Consider the following 5,522-nt stretch of genomic DNA (forward strand, 5'->3'; position numbering starts at 1 on the left):
GCTGCAGGGTCGTTCCTCTAAGAAACAGATTTCTGTGTCGTGACTCTATTGCTGTCTAACTTGCCCCTTTCAGCGGAGAAAAGGCCACTGTAAGAGCTGCAATAGCTCTTATGGGATATTAGCACCTCGTCTAGTGTCCTGGACAAAAAGTCAAAGCAGGACCGTTCTCAATTCCCGGATGCCTCTTCCTCACGTCACTAACCCAGGGGCATGCCCAGCACCAGGCCGGAGTGTCTCTGCTGTTTGCTGGGGATCCTTACTCCCCTCAACATTCAGGAAGTTTACACTGGCCTATTTCACGGGAGACGGAGTGGGTAGCCGACTCCTGTTTACTCTTTCCAGGGTGGCCCAGGTCAGCCTCTGCCAAGCACCTCATGACTCAGCATTGCTCCTAGCAACTGCTTACCTGGGGTAGAGTCAGCAAAAGGCAGCTTCCAGAAGTTGCTTTGATTTCCCAGGCTGCTCTGCAGCCTCCTCAGGGCAAAGTGAAGGACCGTGTGTGTAAGTGCAAGGGCTGCCCCTCACGCGAAAGTGGAAGGATGTGGAGATGTCAGTGTCTGTGACCAGATGAAGACGGCCACTGGTGGCCAGGGGTGGCATTTTTTCAGGCAGTAAGAAGAGGAATGGTGGTGAACATGGGCTGGGGGCCACAATGCAGACAAGGTAGCTTCTAAAAGCTCCAAGTCTGTTTCTGGGAGGGGAGGATACAGTTACTGCTGATGCCAGGGGATGTGGTAGATACAATGACATCGCTGAAGGGTAGAGGGACCCACTTAAAGTAGAACGCCAAGAAAGCTCACCCCTCCCCAAAGGCTCCATCCTCTTAGATGCCTGTGACCCCTGCCCTCTGTATAAATGGGGGTGCTATGACCATAGCTCAACCTCACCCCATCTTAAGGTATGAGTTGTAAGCCTTCAAGGGGCAATATCCCCAGCCAGTAGATTATTTCCTATATATAAATATTCATGATGATTAGCATAAAAAGTAAGCAATTAGCAATGGCAATTGTGAGAAATGACACAACTCTTGGCATGGCTACGCTTGTGTTTCAGGGTGTTGAGGAAGTTGCATATAAGTGCCGCAATACTACAGCAAGTCTGGTGGCCAAGATGGTTGCTAGCAGTATATATGCCAGCAGGTACACTGGCTGCAGGCATGATGCTCGTCCGTGTGGAATGCGGCGGGCCAGCATGGTTGCTAGCGGTATATATGCCAGTGGGCACACTGGCTGCAGGCGTGAGGCTCGTCCGTGTGGAATGTGGCGGGCCAGCATGGGATTTATTCATGCAGTTCACACCAGTGTGTGTATTTCAGGCTGTGCATGACTATTAGGTGCTTGCCACCTGTCTGAGTAGTGAAAAGCAGGTCAAAGTCCAGGATCCACCTGGGAGCCTGACCGGAAGCTTTGGGGCGAAGATCGAAGATCTTGCTCAACTTCTGAATGAACAGGTGTCAGGACATGGAAAACACGTGGAAGAGTCGAGTGAAGAGCTGTCATTAAGGGTGTTAGAAAGGGATGGTGAGATTTGGTTCAGAACTAGACAGTGAACTGCCGAGAGAGGCAGAGAGGCAAAGAGAGAGAGACAGAGAGAGAGGAGAGACAGAGAGAGAGGCTTCCTATGTGAGCCTGATGACCGCCTGGAGTTGTCCTTTGACCTCCATATGCGTGCACATGCATGCTCACATACACACAGAAATAAATAAGTAAATAAATATAATTTTAAAAAATTGGGTGCCTGGTGTGGATGTGCATGCCTTTAATTCCAGCACTTGGGAGGCAGAGGCAGGTGGATCTCTGTGAGTTCGAGGCCAGCCTGGTCTACAGAGTTAGTTTCAGAACAGCCAGGGCTACACAGAAGCCCTATCTCAAAAAACCAAAAAAAATAAAAAATAAAAAAAATAAAAAAAAATTGTAATTTAGGAAAAGTGGCCCGAGAGAAAAAGATGGCAGAGCTCAGGTAAAGGGTATTTTTTTTTTTTTTAAATTGAGGGAACGTAAATGGGAAAAGGGAAGGGGAGAGGGGAGATGAGGCTCTGGGGACTGGAGTGGCAGAAGAGAACCTAGTGAATATGCACAGGAAGTGCTCTTAGTGGCTACAGCTGAGGATGTACCCTGTCAGAACCCCAAGGTCACTCCAGTACAGATGCCTGAATACTAACAGAGGTGGGAGAGAGGCCACCAGGCAGCCTCAGCCCTGTGTGAGCCTGCTTGGGGCTTACATCCTGACCCTGAAGTAAACACAAAAACCTTCCCCTGGGGCTGAGGATGTGGCTCCTTGGCAAAGCCCTTGCCTACCACATGGAAGGCTCTGGGCTTAGTGCCAGGAAGGAAGATGGTAGCAGACCCCCAGCTCAGGCTGGAGGGATGATTCAGTTGGCAGTGTGCTTGGCTTGCAGCTATGTGGATCCGAGTTCAGTCCCCAGAACCCACATGAAAATCCTGGCTGGTGCACATTTGTGACCCCAGCACTGGGTGACTCCTGGAGCCAAGGAGAGACCCTGGGTGTGGTAGTACACACCTTTAATCCCAACACTTGGGAGGCAGAGGGAGATTGACCTCTGTGACTTCAAGGTGTGGTAGCACACGCCTTTAATCCCAGTGCCTAGAAGGCAGAGACAAACAGATCTCTGTGAGTTCAAGGTGTGGTAGTGTACACCTTTAATCCCAATGCTCAGGAGAGGGAGCTTGGCCTCTCTGAGCTCACTTCCTCTTCCTCCCAGCATTCTGTTCTGTTTACTCCTCCCACCTATGTTTTAACCTATCAGGGCCAAGCAGTTTCTTTATTGCTTAACCAATGAAATCAACAGATTGATATATGACACTCCCACATCACTTCCCCTTTTTCTGTTTAAACAAAAAAAGGAAGGCTTTAACTTTAACATAGCAAAATTACATATAACAAAACAGTTATCAAGCAAGAATTACAGTTACAATATTTATATCTATTTTATCTTTTATCATAACAATGGAAAACTATAACTATCTATTCTGCAACTTCATCAAAGACTCCAGAAGAATACAATATTATCTAAGCAAACAAAAAGTAAGTGACTTTTAAAACTCTAGAAATGACAGAGACATCTTGCTGCCTGTACAGTCACCCAAAGTTCCTCTGTACCGTTGGGGCATCCATCTTCAGCCTTCAGGCCCATAGTATCCAGCAGACATTTCCATGAAGCAGGAAATTTCAAAGGCAGTCACTATCTGCTTGTCCTGAAGAATGTCTTGCAGACTCTTTCATGAATCAGGAACCCCGAAAGATCATCTCACCTTTAGGCAAGTTCAGTAGTCCTCTCTCTGCGGGTTCTCTGTGTCCAGTTTATGCAATAGTCCAGGCAAGAACAGTTTCTTGCCCAAATGGCTATCAAACTCCCTAAGGATCCTCTTCGATGCCCATCTTCCTCTTTAAGTAGATTGGTGCTGCCAGGAGCAGAGTGTCTCATTGTCATGAAAAGTCCTAAGTTATTAAAACATTAAATGCCATATTCTGCAGTCTTTGAAAGATATGAAGAATGTCTATCTAACTGAAATGTATCTCTATATATCTAGAATATCTAACTAACATGACTACAAACTTGACTATTACTGATGATTATCCATTAACAACCTATATACATTACATTTTTAAATGAACTACACAATCACAATACCTTAATAAAGATCAAAAATACATATACATATAACAAAATTGACCTTAAATCTCTATCAATAAAGCAAATCTATACTAATGCAAATTATTCATATCTATATTATATCCCCCTTTAAATGTAAAAGAACGTTTATAAACCATATTTGGGAATATGGGCACAGTTTTTTCTCTCCAAACTGCTTCCTGCTGAATGGGTGCGTCGTTAATTAGGTCTTTCATGGTATAACCTGTGTGCTAGTTTCATCTCAGTTGGCAGTTGAGCGAAGCAATTTTCTGAAGATGTTCACAGCAACCCTTCAGGAGGGCATGGTCCATCATACCAACTCGGAATAGAAGAAATGAACAGGGTCTCATTCTCTGTGAAAACAAAATAAGAAACTCCTTTCCAAAGCATCATGTCCTTAGATCCAAATTTCAAAGTCAAGGCATTTTCAAAATATCTATGTTGGATTAGTTTAGCAGCATTTATAAATAAATATCTTTTAGCAGCTGTTGCTCTTTCCTCAGCATTCAAATAATTCAAAGAGAGCATAATAGCATACAGTATCAAAATTCTCTGTTTATTTCCCATCTTTGTACAGCTTTATTTTAACTCTACTTTGTTTATTTTTACTTTTATTTTGGTTTTTGAGACAGATTTTTTTGTATATCTTTGATCTGGAATAACTCTGTGGACCAGGCTGTCCTTGAACTCTCAGAGATCCGCCCAAAGGGGGCGGGCAGTGGTGGCTCACGCTTGCCAAATTTATAGGCAAACATTAGCCCAAGGCGAACATGCCCCCTTAGGGGCGGGACTTATCCCTACACCTGCCTCAAAGGAAGTGGGCAGTGCTCCCATGCCCACACATGCTCCATCCTGCTCTTTGGCCTCCCCCCTAAGTGCTAGCTGCCTGACTACACTTTCGAGTCTCTCTCACGAGGTTTCTAGGTTCTCACTTGTTTATTCTTTGCGTTTATTCTTAGTCTACAAGTATGATCCAAATAGGAATTAAGATAGGGTAAAAGATTTCTCCGGGGTAAAAGAACTGGAAATGTAGGTAGTTGTTGATAAAATCCTTCAGGATTCAGACTTCTACCATGACAGCATTCCATAGTCACAGGGGTCAAGACAGGTGCTCCAGCCATCCATCAGAGCAACTTCACAGGAAACTGCAAAGATGGGGACAGAGAGCCGGGCAGCTGCTATACCAGAAGCAAACTTTATTCCAGGAAAAAATAAATAAAAAAATAAATCTCCATGGGCACAACAAACTTATCAGCTAGCTGAGACCAAAGCCAGAGATGAACTTGTAAGACTGTAGCCAAGGTCGGTTTCCGAACTCTTCCTTTTTATAGCAAAAAGCATGAGGCATAAACAAAGGAATTTTTACAATCTCAAAGTAAAACTCAAATACAAATTGCTTTTTATTTTTCCTTTTTCTTTTCTTTCTTTCTTCTTTTTTATTTTTTACAATTTCCATTAACAGGGTTTTTCAGTTAAACTAGTGTTCATATTTAGTCCATTGTTTCTCTCTGGCATTCCTGAAGGTGTTACCAAAGTTCTACTCCCCTGACACTGCCAGTTCCACATAGCAGGGAAGGGTATGGGAAAATGCACAACCAAAAGGTCAGGTACATCCTTCATTTAAAAGTTAACTCACATCAACTGCTGGTCATGAGTGACTGGCGGGGGGAGGAAGGGGAGAGGATATCTAAACGCTGACCCTCAGTTTGCAGAGGGCTGATTCAGTCTTGCATTCAGAGCTATGGGTTGTAAAGCAAAGAAATAGTTAATAGTAATAGTGAAGCCTTAAGCTGCTGACAGCCTGCTCTCGTCCTCCTAGGCTTACGACTTTATTTTTTTTTTAAATTTCTACATTCTTATTTCTGGA

The sequence above is a fragment of the Microtus oregoni genome, unplaced genomic scaffold (assembly GCF_018167655.1).
Source record: "Microtus oregoni isolate MIOR12 unplaced genomic scaffold, Mior012 000003F_ref0000135, whole genome shotgun sequence".
In the NCBI taxonomy this organism is placed as follows: Eukaryota; Metazoa; Chordata; class Mammalia; order Rodentia; family Cricetidae; genus Microtus; species Microtus oregoni.